Source organism: Diadema setosum, chromosome 16 (assembly GCF_964275005.1).
Source record: "Diadema setosum chromosome 16, eeDiaSeto1, whole genome shotgun sequence".
Lineage (NCBI taxonomy): Eukaryota > Metazoa > Echinodermata > Echinoidea > Diadematoida > Diadematidae > Diadema > Diadema setosum.
In genome coordinates, this window is record NC_092700.1 from 6277740 (window position 1) to 6296983 (window position 19244).

At 39.3% G+C, this 19244-nt stretch overlaps 1 pseudogene; it reads right to left on the reverse strand.

Moving 5' to 3' along the window:
- Positions 1-7210: 7210 nt before the first annotated feature.
- Positions 7211-9390, reverse strand: LOC140240231 (uncharacterized; annotated as a pseudogene).
- Between the last annotated feature and the right edge of the window lie 9854 nt (positions 9391-19244).

Sequence of the window (19244 nt, forward strand, 5' to 3'; positions counted from 1 at the left end):
ACTAGTAGGGCCTAAGTAGTAATAGCAGAATCTTTGGTAGTAGTACAGAGGCTACACTCTAACGCTAACGGTGTTTAATAGGGGGATATGTTGTTACAGGGTGGGTCGCGGCTAAAAAAAAAAAAAAAAAAAAAAAAAAAAGGCCTAGCCTGTTTCCTATAGTCAGTTTCTGCAGTATGATCAGTAATTTAGATGCGTCATTTTCTAAGAAAAACGATACCAAGAATGATCGTCAATTTTGGTCGAGTAGTTTTTGTTTTATGCTAAAAATCATACTGTGGAAGGAAGCCCAAACGCCGTGCTTATCTACCGATGAATGCCACGGTGGGCTGGATTCACGAGTAGGTCTAGGCCTATAAAGCAGGCGAGTCGCCGTAGTTTTAGTACAGACACGCAGTGGTGGTGGGGCTATCGTGAAATACTAGTAGGCCCCACCGCTGTGCGCGTGCACCGTACCCGTGCGTTTATAGCAAGCAAGGGTAGGTCCTCCTAGGGTTTAGGGTTAGGTAGGGTTGTATTTATGGTTAAATTGGCCGTTAAATAGTCGAGGGCCATATTATGAAGTCATTTTCTCCGCATTCACGAGTATTCACTGTGGAAGGCAGCCCCACGCCGTGCTTACCTACCGAGATGAACGCCACACGGTGGGGCTGAAACAGGCGAGTCGCCGTAGTATTACAAGGTACTATTCGTACAGACACGCAGTGGTGGGGCCTATTTCACGAGTTTGCCGAAATAATGGACATCCAAGCGTACCACAGTTGTAATCTGTATTATTGGCAGTATTAAATCCGATACAGTTCATTAAATATTCTTTTGTCTAAAGGCTTAGCCAATGACAATAGTGCAGCGCAGCACCTGCTATGCGCTCGCTAGCTCGCTCCCCCGCCAGCGCTAGCCAGTGCAGCTGCCGGCCGGCTGTCGCTGCGCTGCGCTGCGCTAGCATAGCCTTGCCAGCTCGCTGGCTACGGCTAGGCTGCCGGTCGTGAACGACTCCGTTAGACGTCATCACAATTTAGAAGTGATAGTGCGCCGCATGCGGTGAAAGTATAGCAAGTTTTCCAAAACCGAGGAAATTGCATCCATTATGTTAACAAATATAGAACAAAATTCAGAACAGTAAAAAACCCCGCACAACCATAGAATTACTTAGAATTTAACATTTAATATTATTACATCATTGAGAAAAAAATGTCCAAACCATTTTATTAGGTCTTTAACAAGCGCTCATTCTCTGGCGTGCGCACAAATAGGACAATAGGGAGCTTTAGATTTTGACGCGCGGACGTTTGAGCCGACGCTTGCGCTGGACGTTATCCTCTCCCCGCGTCGTGTGGAAAAGTAGCTTTAGATTACGCTGGGACGCAACCAAAGAGATTTTCCCCCGTGACTGCTAGAGTGCGGAGTCTTCATACGCCATGTACTATTGTTTTGTGAGGCTTATGAGCGCAAGGGGAGCATTGGATGACAACGAGGCGGTACAACGGTAGGCTCACCCCTCGTGCTAACACGCTAGCAAACGAGCAACCGAGGAGCAGCCAAAATCAAGTGCGTACTCGCGTAAAAGTTCAGAAGTTCGCGTAATACGCGCTGTAGAAATGTATACATAGTACGCAAAGTCCGCCATTGTTAAGTGAGCTATGGCGGCCCCCATGAAATCACTGACTCCATTGTAGAGTCCGCCCTCTAGTGGTGGGGAGGAGAAAAATCTCTTTGGACGCGCCGCAACGTATAAAAAAACAAAATCGCGCCCCCATATGATCAGTGCATGAAGAAGCTCTCTACGTCGCAAACTGTGCGGACGTGAAAATAGCCCAGTACGCGTAGTGAAAAACTCAGGCGACGCAAGCTAAAAATAGATTGACTTTACGCGCGCTACTGCGCAAGCTCAGAGCATGTTTTTTTCCTTTGAACGTCCGCGCGTCTAAAATCTAAAGCTCAGTCAGACCGCAACGTCCTGAAAAGCCTTCGCATTTATCGTACGCGTATGCATGGACCTCGCGGACATGAATACGTAATGAGCTGGGAGACCACATTTTTAGAGTGTCTGTAAATCTAAACGACATTATCAATCTTCATGATTTATATATCGATAAAAAGCTGAAGAGTTGTACTTTGATGAAATTCGACCACTTGAGAGGTTATGACATATAAAATATACTGAACAAGGAAATTATAAAACACAAAATTTGCATATTTTTCATTCTTCTTAATGGGTACACTAGACCGATGAAATTAAGGTGGACCAAAATGGAAGAGGTATAAAATGAAAGAGGAAATATCATTCTATGAAAACATAATGACTTTGTGTGGACTGATCCTATGAACGGGTCAGGTTGGCGAATAAATCATTGCGTTGTACAGTTAATTTTTGACGAGATTTCAGTTTGCCGCGAATACGCGTTTCTGATTGGTTAATTCCCTCTGAGTGGAGAGTTGAACGCACCTCGCGGAATGACAGTAAACGTGTACTCTACATAACAGTAATACACTGTGTGTAGATGACAGTGTAGGACCCTATATGGTGTGTGTGTGTGTGCGCGCGCACAATGTGTGTATACGCGCTCAGGTTCAGGCAACTGCAGCTGGTGTAAGATCTCCACGTAAACAACAAGAACAACACTCCACTCTGATCGACAGCTCAACTTTGGCTTGAACTTTTTTTGCCGGCACAGCTAGATAAGAGTAGAGTGCATTAATAAATAGCATACAAATCAATAATAAAAGATCTAGCACTGTGTTTGCACACATGAGTTCTTTGGGGCTCTCTTTTTGGTATTAGAATAATTATTCCTTATTAATCCACTGTATACATCGCTGAGTAATTTATCTAATGATAGCCTGGGAGCGCATGTATCTCAACTTGCCACACTATGATTTTTACTCGACGAGACTTTCAATTTTTATTGTTTTCTAAGCGAGGGACCAATTCAGTTCTTAGTGTGCTATTATAACAGGTATATCTAAAACGTTGACTATCATTCATGTGGTGATTCAACCTATGAACGGGTCGGGTTGGCAATAAATAGAAAGCCTTGTTCTAATTTGTCTCAGGGTCGTTTGGAAAATATCGATATAATGCAGAGATATGAATAATGGTATCATAAGCTCATTTTGTATAATGTAAGCATTAAAAGGTGTGATTTATTTCAAATATTCACACACCATGTCAATTAGTCACGGATAGTAGATCTTCATGTCGCCAATAAGTGAATCTCGTAGACCATGCACTTTGTCTCTGAATTATCTCGCAAAATCTCGGGTGCTGAGAAGGACATGCGCAAAAACCTGCGCGTACGATAAATTTTTGATTTGAGCTCATTAACAGCAGCGTTGCGGTCTGACTGAAGCTCCCTAATGGCATGCGCAGGTAAAGAGAGCCAGAGATGAAATAAAGTTACAACAGAAGCTTGATCATTATGCCTTCTTACCGGATTTGACGTATAGTTGGTGCGGTAGGGGATTCGCAGAGCTATCTCAGATTGAGTCTTTTTATTTGAAATTTTGTTTAAAAAATAAGAAGATATCTGGCGTTCATAAGAGGAACCCAAATTTTATGGTTTGTGGGGAACTTGACGCTTCTAAATTAAGTTGAGCCCTTGCAATGCCATGTTATTATTATTATTATTATTGTTGTTGTTGTTGTCACTATCTTCATAAGATATCTCTTGGAGATCAATATCACGTCAAGTTCCATCATGGAACCTTATACTTCTAATACTTTTCTCAGGATTCGCGCCATCCCCAGCAATGAATATTTTTGAAACACCCAAAGGTACTGATAATGAATTCTTATTGGTGAAGATAGTGAAATCATGTGAAAAACTGTTTGATATTTTGAAAGTTATTTTTGAAATGAATAGTGCTTAACAAACTGCCGACGGTGCCGGTAACCTTTCTGTTCATGTGTTTGTGTTTTCATCTATGTGCATAATTATGCTACGCGTATGTACTTGCAATGTTGCTGTTACCAAATTTTGTATTGTGGAATGAGTTTACATTTTGTCAAACTGCTATTTTTGCCTTTCTATAATAATAATAATAGTGAGACTCTTATAAAGCGCTCATTTCTACCTAAAAAAGGCGCTATAGAACAGATTACATATTGTGTCACGTTACAACAGTATCACAGATAATAATAAGACAATAAACCAACAAACAATACTGTACATAAATTGTTTTTAGTTTTTGTATATCTTTTTTACTTTGAACTCGCATACCACAATATTGAGTTAATGAATTATCTCACTATCTAAAATAAGTTAAAGCGAAAGTTACAACGGAGTTAAAACACCTTCCACTCTGTTTTATCTCAGAAGCATAAATTTGCACGTGGCATGACTTACAACAGAAGATAAAACAGTTTTCAGAATACCGTGTAATCCAATGGGTGTTCAGGTTTGCGCCCACTGTTACGCGCGTGCGCATACCCTAAGACAATGGTATATAATGCGCAGGCAAAGAGTGCGCAAGATAAAACACAAGTTACAACGGAAGTTACAACAGAGATAAAGCGGTGTTCAGAATACCGATTTGTTACAACAGACTTACAACAGAGAAAAAACAGTCTCAGAATACCACCCCTGATTACGAATTACGAACCGTGGCCCAAAATTAACATGCTCGCAGTCGCACTCTGTGGATTCACTCTAGACTGTAGTCCTACACCAAAGAGGTTCTATGATTGTCCTACACCCTTTTTTGATGTGGTGTTACCATGTACGTACAAACGTGCATGCATGCCGTGGTCAGTCGCGCACACTGTGGGCCTGTAGTACGTTAACGCGTTTCGTTCGCACACAGTTCAGCTCAGCTAGTTAGCAGTACGTACAGTATGTTAGCTCCAGTTGCTGCGCTATATTATACGATACGCTGCTAGCGACGAGCCTGGGTCAGGGTGTGTCATGCACATATCTATGGCGTCTTCTGATGAACACAAGGAAAATTCACCCTCTATCTTTGTTATCATCATGCAACTACATGTGCATCATCATCAGTCAAGTCGGCAGTAATACTCCGAGCAAACTGGTTCTAGAGCCGTGTCCTGAGAGCTAACGACGTAGGACCTGACGTCCTTTCTGACTGGCCGGGTTCTTTGACTTTAGTAGGCCCTACATCGGTCTACACGTATGATTAGACTACATAACGTTAGACAGAAGAAAGAGATTCTACCAAGTATAGCCACTAGAAGTCAACGACTTTACGAGTATTTTCAACTGGTATACCTACTGTACCATGGATCCCTCGTCCAACAGAAGGAAGGTGAGCTCTTTGGATCTTGTTTCTGTAGCTCAAACTCTAGATAACAATACTAGAGCTGGTCCGAGACACAAGTTAGACTAAACAACGTATTGTACTGTAGTGTCTGTACGCATACTATTTATTAGAGCATATAGGGAAACTATACACAGCCCAATCGCTGTATGTTCGGGCTAAGCATAGCCTAGAGCTAGGTAGGGCTAGGGTAACTAGAGTTCTATTGATACCCAGGCTGTGTACAGAACTACCACAGCCCAGTCGCTGTCAGTGTCTGGTCGGTCTAAGCATAGGGTAGAGTAACTGCGACCAGCCCCAACACGCAGTCAGTGTGTAACTGTGTACACGGAGCGTCCCGGAGAGTAGAGTTCTAACGCGACGGTTACCTACAACATGGACCTACCCGCCTAAACGCTACTAATTCAGTTAGGCCTAGGACTGGGTGTCGAGTATTAACATAGTATGACCAAGCGTTGTGGGACCGGACGCGTACATGGAGTCACTTTGAAGGGGAAATCCAACGATTTAGCCGGCTAATTCTCACGCCGTTTTCAGAGTATGTTTTCTAGTATATGAGGAGTCTATATGAAGTCTTTGAGGTAAAGGGTGCATATCTAGGCCCTATGTAAAATAGGTTACAAGTTTTCATGCGCGAACTCAAGTGTCCGGAAACCCAACCCCCCATCATACTGACTGTTAGTACGTAGGGGCAATATTTGCAATGCGTGATTTTTATTTTTTGGACAAAAGTACAGCTTGCTTGTACTCATTTTAAAGCTCATGCAATTATCTATTCACTATTGAAGGAGAGATTTTACGGTTTACAGTTGAACTAACGTGTATGCAAATTAGCGAATAATCAAATAGGCGAATATTTCGATTTTTCCACCAGAAATTTACTAGGCCTATATCACATTTTATAATAGTATCTTCATTACTGAACATATTTTCATCATTTTACATCAATAAAAACGATTCTTTTTACATATCCATATATTTTTGACATGAACTGTTAGCCTCATTTTTAACTTTTGGGTGGTATTATGCTTCATGATTTATCAATATGCAAATTAGATGCACAATTACATCTAATGACACTGGGAATAACGCGAAACCTAACAATAACAGGCTGATGTGAAAAATAGATGACTTCTATCTCGCCTGTGCAAACAAACAAAGTTGTTTGATGATCAGTATCTTCTTTCATCAATAAAAATGCAAACTTTGATATAGGCCTATGCAAATGGCGTATTCATGAATGCATGTAATATCAATAATTATTATGTTTACTCTCCAGCCACATATGTGAACTACATGTATGCCAACATTTATCCATTCATCCAACAACATAATGCATTTCTTCGAAAGTCCACAGGAACAACACTGATTCTTGTTTTCCGACGAAAGAAAAAAACAACAACAACAACCGTATAGACTATTAGTCTACAGATGTATGCCTTTGAACAAATTCTCTCATTTGCTATTATGAGAGAATGACTGGTTCCAAACAACTAACTTGCTAGTCACTGTAAAGTGAACATGGATCATTGGATGCTCGGCCCCTGAAATGCTCATCTACTGCTCTTTTGTACTTGAAGCGGAACTGAATGAGATAAAGAAGAACAAGGGTAAATGATACAAATTGCATGAGCATCTTGTTTAGACTTTTATTTTGTATTGTTACGATTTTTGCAACTTGATATGGTTCACAAGATGTTACAATATTATTTGAAAGTAAATGGTATACATCCTCCACTGGCACTCAATGCCAGAAAATCTTTGTCATATGATATATATATTTACAATATTTAAATAATGTGTGTGTGTGTGTGTGTGCAATGTTATTTTAGATGAGTATAAATATGCATCGTTTTTACCTTTAGCAGATTAAATTGAGGTCACCTTGACGGTAATCTTCCAGCAACTTATACGAGCAGATGGCTTCATCGCCATCTTAGCGGATGTTGTACCACTCAGGGTAGCCAGGTACCTGCTGGCTAAGGACTTTGCCGTGGCACTCTTCCTCAGCAAATCTATGCCATACCTATGAAAAAAAAAAGGGGGGGTTGAGATTGATGATGATTTTCATTTGCATTTTAAATTCCATCAAGAAATTGTGGCATTCTGGAAAGTAAAGAAAATACATAAGATATAAAGAAATATGAAATCATGAAATAGCAACCGTTGTCAGTAAAAAATAATATTAAAAAAATCATGTAAAATAATACATAATTGGTGAACACAAAATATTTCATGTAAAATAATGAGGATGATGACGATCCAGAGCATTTGTATAGCGCCATATATTTGTTGTTGAATCATTCAAAGGCGCAGACTCCTCCAAGAGAGTTGGCAGTTGAATGTCTGGTGAAAATGGGAGTCTTGAGTGAGGCTTTGAAGTGATCCACTTTGTCAATTTCACCGAGAAAAGATGGGAGGGAGTTTCATAGGCAAGGAGCATTAGAGGAAAATGCACAGTCTCTATATCCCTTGAGATGTGTAGTGGGCATCTCGAGAGTAAGGCCAGATGAATGAAGGCCAGGGTGAGGCTGCTGCCGCTCGATTAGGGAAGACAGGTATCCTGGGGCCAGACCATTAAAAGTGAGCAGTAGGATCTTGAAATCAATTCTGTATAATAAATCATAAAATCATCATGTAATCATAGTAATCATAAAATGAATTTATAATAAAATGTAAAACACAAAGAAATTAAAAACATTTCTGGCCAACCAAATATAAATTTCAAGGCTTACCTCAGATCACACAAAGAAAACTATCGGAACGAAAATTTGCCGCACTTTGATGGATCCAAAATAAAAGTGAAAACCACAAAGCCCATTTGAAAATGAGAAACAAAAATTATGACTAATAAGAATTGAAATATTATATTATGTGTATACAACTTTAAAATTGAAAAATAAGTTATTCCAGTACTTTCTCTGCTTTCAGTACTTCAAATATTTGTTTGATACACAAGAAATAATCACATTCTCATCGACAAAGGTATATTTTTTATTTGTCGAGTTTGGAATATAAAACATATGAATACTCTCATGATAGCTATTTGCCAAGCTGATATAGTGTTTTATTTAGCTAAGAAATTATGAAAATGGTACAGAAAATAAAAAGTATTTTTATATACATGTACAATTCACAAAGTCCAACTGATCATCCATTTCTTTTCTTGTCCAGATAGTACCATCTTCCCTTCCATGAAACTGGTAGGATCCTTACTGTCTTTGTCAACGAGATCGAGGACTTGAGTGTAGATGTCTGGCAAATCCAATATATGGATCCCTTTATCCTCTAGCTTCTTCCAGAGAGTGGTAGTAATGTACTTACTCACCAGACCTAATGCTCTACAACCTGACAAGTAGAGGGGTTCTTTCAGATCTGCTTCAATGCTTCTGAGAAGCTTGTTTGATGCTCCACTCTCAAGGAAAGACTTCATTTTCTCTTGTAGGAAATACACATATGCTGCGTTGAAGAACAAGATATTGAAGCGATTTCCTCGAAAGGGTATACTAGCGGCAAAGTTCTCAAGTTATGGTTGTGAAGGAAGTCTTTACAGTAGACCTTAAACTGACCGTGGCAGCCTGATTTCTCATCGGCCCCTCTCGCAAATGCTTTTGACGCAGTCCGTATCAATCGGAGCACACCATTCTTGTCAGTCTTGAATGAGAGTACTTGTAGTGCTGCCCCAGCACCCTTCCCTGCAAACATCTCCTCCTCTATTGTTCCAATGGTCTTTTCGCTGACTTCCGCATATTGTACCAAACCGTGTAGTCCACAGAAAAAGCTGGTCATGTCTTCTAGTGGTTTTCGTTCTGCCTCTCTCAGCTCATCCCAATGTTCCAAGACCATGGGAAGCACTTCTTGCCTGTGTCTTTGAAGCAATTCGTGCCACTTCAACTCGGTGGCGGCACGGTCAGACATAGTGTTACGTATGTTGGTCAAGATCTTTTGACCTGCAGGAGTAGCATCGAATGCGGCTTCATCAAGATCTGACAGGACTTCGTTGAATGTGTCAATGGTGTCAGCTGCAGATTTTGTTGCGATATCTCTTAAACCCAACACGTAGTAGCGCTTCTCACTATCTAAAATGTCATAACCACTTATATACTTTTTCCCCATATTTGCAGGTTTCGTCCGAGTACAGAGTCAGGTTCTCCTTAGAAGAAAGATCACGAGAAATCTGTTCTTGGTCAAGACACAGTCGCTGTAAATTCATATTCTCAATAGTTATCTTTGACGGCAGACGTGTACATTCCTTGCCTGCTATATGTTTGAAGATGCTTTCTATACATGGTGATACTCTAGAAACAGCCACATGGTTATCAAGCAACTGATATACACACCTAGTGAGGGCAGTGTTATAACAGTTTTTTTCCTTATCATAATGTTTCCACATTACCATCATCGTTTTCCTGTTCAGTTAGTTGTTTGTTGCACTCCTTGAGATTCACCATTTCTTCCTTAGCTTTCTTCAACTTCTTCCAGCTCTGCTATCCATTGATTGCATCTGTCGTGATCATCTCTTACTTGAGTTTCTTCCATCAACTTCTTTTTTTTTTTCGTTGATACACTTCTCTATCCCTACATCGTTTCAGTTTCAAATTCACCTGCTTGTTTGTTTGTTTTTTTTTTCCTCCAAATGAACTAACTGTGTCCTTGTCAATTCAAGTTCTTTTGCGTTTGCCTCAAATTCTGTTTTCAGTTCCTTTGCTGTCCGTTCAAAAGAACATGTTTCTGGCAAATTCCAGATGTACTTGGCCTTTGTATTGAAATATCTGCTTTTGGAAAGTGAAGTTGCTGGTGAAGGAACTCTCTGAATGGGGATCCATGGTTTTTGCTCGTAATCAGCTTTTTTTCTCTTCTCTTCCAACCTAATTAGGCACCTGCTTGACGAACTTTTAGATCCAGAGTATCCCGGATGCAGCTTACATAAAATTTCAGTGTGAAAATGACAAAAGTAAAAAAAAAAGAGAATAAAGGAAATATTTGAACAATGTGATGTGTATGTTTCTATTTCCATACAAAGAAATATACTAGTTTTATACAATTATGCGGTTATTCGCAGAGAAGAACACTACAGTACAGGTTTGCATTTACTGGTAAGTGGGTTTACAAATTAATACCGACTTAGAACATAAGTCTCACCAAAATATTCTTGTGAGCAAAGAAACATACATGTATGTAAATACATGGAACATCTTTTTTTTATCATTATTTTAGAGTTAACCACAATATTATTAATATTATTGATATTATTTTTGAATGACCATATTCTCTATTCCATTCCAAAGTGACATAAAACTACAGACAAAAGAATAATCATGTCTTTGGAGAAAAACAAACAATTCTATAAGATATAAGATAGATCCACCATGGAAAGAATGCTGAAAAAGAAAGAAAGTGAAAATACCAGCATAATTCATCCATAATTATTAAAAGGAAATCGGGAGCACAAATTCCTGAGAGGAAACTTCTGGGCATTCCTAGGGACTAGATAGAAAAACAATCTGCAAGAAAACAGTCAAAGGTGAAATGAAAAGTGAGAAGGCTGGGGTGGGGGGGGGGACGAGCTTGAAATATGTTATATTTGAACAAATTGTTTATTGATTTTCTACATCATGACTCCTAGAATTGGGAGGGGAGAGGGGGAATCTAAGGGCTACTAGAGGGCACATCTGGGCATTCCTGGGAGGCTAGAAATAGAAAGACGAAAACAATAGGCTGTAAAGAAACAGCTTGTTAAGGTACATACAAAGGGAGACAAAACATTTCAAGTACCCTCTGCCATCAGTCATACTCAAAGCAGTTATCATTTCTTCAAATTCTTGCCACAAACTGGAGGGGGGGGGGGAATTTGCAAGGATTGAAAAAAAAATGGATAGCACCATCCTCCCCTCCCCCCCCCCCCCAAAAAAAAAAAGAAAAAAGAAAAAAAATGGTCATGATCTTCTTCATCATTCCTTGGCTAAAGCCACTTTATATTTCACTTTCAGTTAATCTAATGAACATTTTTTAACAAGAGTCTAATTTTTATTAGTATTTTTACTGAACTAGCTTATTCTATTTCATAAATTGTAAGTTAAACACTTAAAAATACACTTCACTTTCGGTTTCATGCGTGTTGAACAACATATTAATCAATGTGTGAGACTACTGGAAAAAAGACCAACTTCTGACCGAGAGAGGGCTCACTGCGTGACTTTGCAAAATCGAGCGCTTACCAATTGACACGCCGTGAGAGTTCACTCTCTCGCTGCTTACCGCTATACTTATTGGCCGAAAGTTTGGTATCATTCGACAGCATAGAATTTAGAGAACGCGAAAACCGCTGTCTTTGACTTGTCTTCCCCCCTAACTTTTGAGTGAAATGCCGCTAAAGTGCACTCAAAATATCACCAGAATTATGCTTAAGTTTACGTCTAGAAAACGAAAAATTTATCGGGAAAAAATAGACATGTTAATGAAAACTTTGAGGAGGCTCTTACCTTCGTTACAAGCCATCCTGCTCCTGATGTGATGGAAAGATCTTGCGATGTTACGAGACCCGTACATATGCATGGGATGTTCAGGCTCGAATGCTTTAATCAAATTAGTTCATTAAAAAATATATCTCAGCACCATTTAAGTGAATCGGTGACTAATTAATATTCATAGGCTATATGCCATAACTTAGGGGAGCAGGGAATTCCATGGCTCACTTGAGTAGAGACCTTTCGAGAATCCAAAGTATTCAAGTATGAATACTGTTACAAAACAACAAAAATTATCAATCTATTAGAGTATTAACAAATTGTTAGTTATTTCTTGATGAATGCATTTATGAAAATAAAAATACAACTTTTGAACAATAAAATTGATAACATTTGTTCCTCTTTTCATGAAGTGACACATAACCATGCAACCCCAGGTTCAGATGAATATGGTGAACCATGGTAGTGTTCCAAATGGACATTATAGGAGGGGAAGGGGGTTGGAAGCCCCAAATCTCATTAATTCAAACGTCCAGCTGTCACATTGTGAAAAAGGGACAAATCAATGACATATATCCTAGGTTTGTACTTGATTTCCATCGGGAATATTTTTTCCCTCACAGGCTGCCTTTAACGACTCTCTGGCCTTGTAGGAATCCATGAAGATGAAAGTGACATCACTGAGAGTAGCATGGACCTGCCACAAAAAAGCATATATTCCAGTGTGAAATATTGTAACAAAACAAAGCAATTCTTAAACTTGTATGAAAATAATGTTGTCAAATTAAATGTATCTCTTGATGAACATGTGCTGTCAAGAATAAAACATGGTGAATCACTTTCTTAATCTTATGGTGGGATGAATACGGTATATAAATTCAAGATTGATACTAGGAGGTGGAGGGGTGTAAGCCCTAGATTTATTTATCTAGCCAGACTAGCCCTGTAAGGCAAATACACCCATAAGCCCAGCTATCACTTTGAGTTAAAAAGGAAAATTAATTGAATATCCTACCCATTTTTCACCAGGAACCTTAGAACTCTTTCATTCATCTGTCTTTCTCGACCACATGGTGTTATGAACTCGCTGAGCTTATAGACTGGCTTCAAAGTGCCTATGAAGATGAAAGATACATTCTGTGAACTATTATGATGGTAGCTTGTCTTGTCAGGTCTTCCACTTCTTTTGTGACAGGTCTGCAGAGGGAGTCCTACAGCTTGTCTTTGACAGGGGAAAAGGTCTCAAATGGGGTCAGCAATCCATACCACTGGACTGGTCCATACATCACTTTAGTGGGATATATCCTGATCTGATACATTTTGTTGAAAGTCCTTGGCTAATATGTTGATGCATCCATTACATGAAGGAAAAGCCCAGCTGTCACTATGTAAAAACTAAGATGAAGATGAAATTTACAATCATATTTTGTTGAAAGTCCTTTGGTAGTATCTAGATGCATCCATCATTTGAAGTAATAAGCCCAGCTGTCACTTTGTAAAAAATAAGATGAAGATAAAATTCACAATAATAATTTGTCACAACTTGAATTCAAATCTTGGTTTTTTTTTTTTTTTTTGCACAAACAAATGTCTTAAAGCTCAATGTTCAAACGTCTCTCCCTTAAATGATATTCAGACAGTCGTCCAGCCATTCCTTTTCAAGTGGGTATGCATATAGGACGTCATTATGCGGGGGATCAAATTGAACAGTGTAAAAGTCAAACTTTCCCACAAACTTTCTATCCTCCATGAACTCTTCGAGATCAGCAAAGGTACTATTTCTAACAACAACACCTTTGTAGAAGTGATGCCTTTTACCAAATCCTGTTTGAAATTTCAAACTGATCCTCTTGTTCGAATTTGAATCTCCAGGGAAGTTATGTCTTCTCTATTTAGTAAGTGATGCTCCAGTAAATGCATATTTTCTTTTCAGGTTAGCAAGTCTCTTTTCTCTCAGCGTGTTGTCATCAGCTTTTCTGCATGCAGCACTTGGTCCAGCCTCCTCTAGGTTGTCTCTTTCAAAATACCCTAGAATTTTCTGTAAGTTACTTTAAACATGTTGAAGTTCTTCAAGAGATAACGCGGTCTTTTCATGAGAAAAATGGCTCATGCTCAATCTTGCTGCTAAAATTAACGTTCTTATAGAACCTAATGTGAGACTTGAAAGCTTCTAGAATTTCTTTGTCTCTTACTTCTTTTGGAGACTCCTTGTGCTTTGCGGTAACAAGCTCGACAAGTTGTTTGATGTCTTCTTTTTTTCACATAGCTTGTATTCATTCACCTTTGCTGTAAACTTTCGTATGTCCTCCATTTTCTCTACTTCTCTTTTATTTTTCCTTCCAAGTCTCTTTAATAGTTTTTTTTTTTTTTTTTTTTTTTGCTTTCCTTTTCCGGATGTCTTCTCGTTTCTATCTGTACAGCGCAAGAACCTGTTTCGGCGAAATCACGGCTTTCTCAATTCCTTTTTTATTTTCACCAAAGGAGTCTAGGTATTAAATTGAGAGTCTTATTCTGCGACCACATGACGACTCCTTCAATTGTGACTGTGTTGGCATTTGGCATCTGTCGCTGTTTCATGTCTAGCTGGGAGAAAAGCCATTCTGGAGCAAGATTATGCTTTGGACATTGTTCTGTCTCCATTCGCACACACTGACATGCAGTGTGAAACTTTCCACCCGTCAGATGGTCTCTCACTTGTCTCTCCATGCAAAGGCCCAAGCTATGAGCTATGATGATAAGAGCTTGCCTTGTGAAATCCTCCACTTCCTCAGAGACAGGTCTGAAGAGGGGATCCCACAGCTTGTCCTCGACAGGGGGAAAGTTCTCAAACAGGGTCAGCTGTCCATGCATCACCTCAGTAGGATCTACCATGATCTGCTGTATTTTGTCAAACGTTCTCTGGTAGTACGCTGAGGTATCCATGACATGAGTGGAGCTGTCAAGCATTTCCATAATGGGAGATGTCAGTTGCCTTTCAAGCAAACCCATTGCTCTCATTCCTACGATGATCACATCGTCTTCAATGTCCCACAGACAACATTTCATCAGGCGATGTCTCTCTGTCTCGGGGTAAGACTGAATGAGACTTTTCATACGTGGCAGGTGGTAATAGCATGCGGCAGTAGCATTCTCAAAGGGGATGTTAAACCTGTTTCCTCGGAACTCCTGCAGGCGTGATCGATCTTCATACACATCTTCAAGATGACCACTAAACTAAAAAAAAAAATGAAAAATTTCCACTTTGTGGGTCAGCATCAGGTCCAAAACAGGAGCATATGCTGCGGACGGCTAGCATTGTTGCTTATTCCTTGCCATGTTTACCACAGCAAATGTCTTTCTCTGCCCAGTTTACCACAGTCCGATTCAACAAGCTCCAACTCATAGAGAGCAGAAAGTGCATACTCTTGCAAATTCAATGCTAAATGTTTGCCACAATAGATATCGTTTATTGCTTTCAGGTGACCCTTTACTTCTTCATCAAGACTTTCCCATTGAGGTACTATTTTCGACAGGATGTCAGCTGTCCACTCTACAATTTTTTTTTTCACAATGGTTTGTTCACTGCCGCTCTGTCTGTCATCACATTTTTTGTACACTGGCAAGCATCTTCAAAATCTCCTCTTGCTTAGGGAAGGGATATTCATTCTCACTGGCGTTCTACCGCGGGAGGACGTATGGAACGATCGAGGACGAATTTACGCGCATATAGGCGCATTTAACATGATGTGCGCGCTGGTGGAGAGTTCCAATTTTTGTCCCCGCCGAACGAGTTCGAGCAGGGGACTATGAAATGGGCTCCGTACGTGTGTGTGTGCGTCCGTCCGTCCGTCCGTGCGTCCGTCCGTGTGTGCGTCCGTGTGTGATCAAAATGTTAAATTTGCTACTTCTCTGTCATTTATGAGCCAATTTTGATTCTGTTTGCTTTATATGATAGCACTACATGGGAGCTTTGAAACTTCTACACAGAATTTCAGTTGTGACCTTTGACCTTGACCTTTGACCTTGACCTTTGACCTATATTGTACATTTTGCTACAAAATGCTACTCCTTCGCCATTTCTAACGCGATTTCGATTCCGTTTGCTTTATGTGATGGCACTATGTGAGGGCTTCAAAACTTCTACACAGAATTTTGACCTTTGACTTCTTTGACCTTTGACCTTGATTTTTGACCTATATTGTACATTTTGCTACAAAATGCTACTCCTTCGCCATTTCTAACCCGATTTCGATTCCGTTTGCTTTATGTGATGGCACTAGGTGAGGGCTTCAAAACTTCTACACAGAATTTTGACCTTTGACCTTGATTTTTTACCTATATTGCACATTTTGCTACAAAATGCTACTTCCGGCGGGGACATATATTACGCACCGCGTAATTTCTACTTTTCCTTGTTTTTTTTTTTCTGTAGAGAAATCGTCTTATCGCGGTAGGACGACTGGCGTCCCCCCGCTTTCTACACCGCTCGCATTTTGATCACGTCTCACTCATGCTCGCTCAGCTCTGTGCGTGTGTGTATCCCGGGAGGCGTGTTTTTTTTTTTTAGACGGCACAGATTGGGGACCCTATCCCTAAACCTAACCCTAATCCTAATCCTAACTCTGCTCCCGGGAGCTAGCCCGGTATTTGGCTGTGTTGTGCCGTCATCGCGTGTACGTACGTGATCACGGTGACAACTCAACGAGACTGCAGCTGTACCGAGAGCCACAAAGGTGTAAGGTTGGACCTTACAGTACTACTTATCGACCGCCTAATTTTCATTTGCTTGATAAGAATATTTAACACTGAAATTCACGTAAAAACTTGACCTACGTGATGATGATGCGTATATATGGCGATCAGGGCTTGAAATTGTTTGTGGCCGGACGGAATCCGTAACCCTTCCGTGGCTTGCCTGCGCCCTATAGTGGACGTCCGGCCTAAGGTTTCAACCCAAATTAGGGGAGCAAAGGGAAGGTGTATTACCAATTCATTCATTGCTTCTTCCGATCCACTTTCAGTCGTAACCACTATTTCGCTCTCCTGGTCTTCATTGCTCACGTCCGATTCAGTTTCCTTTTCATTTCTGTTTGGTTCCTCCTCAATGTCCTTCCGTATCTCATAAAGGGAAATGAAATTTAAGAACTTAAAAAAATTAAAGAACCATGTGCGAACAATCAGTAAACAGCACTGTAGAGTATATTACAATGGGAAAATTGAACAGCTTTGTGAGTCATAAATCGTGTAAAAATCCGACATAGACGATCAAGTTGTGCTTTATTTTTTTAATCTTTGGAAGGGGGTAGGGGCACAAAACCGTACATTTTTCTTATTTTGTACATTATAGAAAAGGATAAGAAATGCTCAAAGGCAACAAGACATACAATAAATTTTCAGGAATATGCATTCGTCACCCGCCTTTAGAATTATATCTGCACTGGATGTTAGTTATTGAGCCCTGTTGTATACGTCGACGTTCTGTATAAGCTACAGTATGGACACTACAAATTGGTGTCGCGCCAAAATGTACCTTTTGCTTGCCTGATCGGGCAACTATATACTATTCAAACTGACTGCTGAATTTGCTGTCACGGACCACCACATCTGTAATGATATTGTAGGCCCATAATATTAGGAGGTAAAGACTTCTGCGGTTATCAAAACGCTTCATCATGCTGGAAAGCGCATGTTTCGTAGAAACAAAACATCAAACAGGATAGCCTATCGCATTCCTCATCAGCGACGAGGATGCGATGTAATGTCATACGACGTTAGTGAACTGAAAAAAAAAGTTCGGTGTTAAATATGCAACACCGATCAAGTGTTAAATTTCTGTTGCACATTACTATATGTTATTAAATCAACACCTCCGGGATTTCACTTCAGAATAATTCAAAATTATTTTTTGAAGAGTCTCTTACTGCTCTTCTTCCTGATTTAGAACTTCAACCAGACGATCTTTAGAATTCCCGATAAAGTACACTCTAAAAAATACCTAGTCAGATATGACTAGAATCTCGTCGTATTTGACTAGATTATAGGATCCCAGGGGCACTTACTCTGTTCTAGTCATTTTTACTAGAAAAAACTAGTCACAGATTTTGAGTAGAAATCTGGTCAATGTTTATGACTAGAAAATCTAGTTGGTTTGACCGGTTTCTAGTAAAAGATGATTAGAATATACTGATCAGTTATTTGACTAGATATGTAGTCAGTGTTGTGATTCATGTATCTAGTCAAATTCAACTAGTTTCTATTCAAAATGACCAGAACATCTTTTCAATCTCACCAATCACACATCAGTCACAAATCAATTATGAATGCTATGACAAATTGTGTAACATTTAACTGACACAAATGCATATTTTATTCTGAACCAATAATCATCGGAACATGTTACTCGTAACACTGAGTATAAAGCTTGCAATGAATATTGCATTGATTCATGAACATTTATGATTTTTCATTCATTTTCTTTCATAACTCTCTCTTTGCAAATTGAAAATTCAGCATTATCAACAATGTGTGTAGAATACAAGGCATGTACACGAACGTTTTTTTTTTTTTCTCAAAATTAACATTCATTTTCACTCGGTATTCCATGACATTCTACCTTGTCACATATCTCAAGTTTCCTAGATCATAACAAACGAGGCATCATGTAAACTACAATAATCAGGCTTTCAGTTGATAGCACACTTAACAATGGCAAGTTAATGATGATAGAGATCTAATTGATCGAACATTGGCTTACAAAAAAAAAAAAATGTTTCGGATAAAAAGTTCACATAGACAATTTGATAATTGATATTTGATAATATTGAGTGATTGATTTGATCAGGGAGCCCCACATACACACAGCTCTCCTGCATTGCGTTCGCACGCCTAGTCAATCGGCAGTATATACATGTATAGATAACGGGGATCAAATATTTGAAGAGTCAAAAAGTATGATTGTTCTCATTGGGTACGCTCAAACCCGGCCATCTTTGATCTCATACACAATGCTGAATCATTGTGCAGACTTCCATTCGGTTTGTAGATTCTGAAGTTGAACAATAAAACAATGAAATATCTTTTTTTTTTTGGCTCATATCTCAAATTGCCAATGCTGATGAAGCCTTTTTTGATGAAGCATTTTTCTGAGGAAGATGACGGTTTTGAGATTCGAATTATGTTTAACTAAAAATGTCGCTTTGGCGACTGGCATGCCTCCGCCATATCACATTATTCTCCATTAGGTGCAGGACATATTGCCAGTGTAAGACCGTATGTTACATGACTGGTACATACTAAATTTCTGGTGATTATACACAAAGTTCCATGACAGTACTTAAGAGCCACTTTCAATATATGGATGAGCAAAATTTTAGCATTTTCACTTGACCAAAAACTTTTCCTACACAATCATTGTGCATTAATTTATTGTGTATATTCATGTATGAATATACATATTTTCTCTGTATGAATATGGAGAAAGTAGTATAATTTCAGCATTCAATAATGCAATTTTAGCATTTTAAG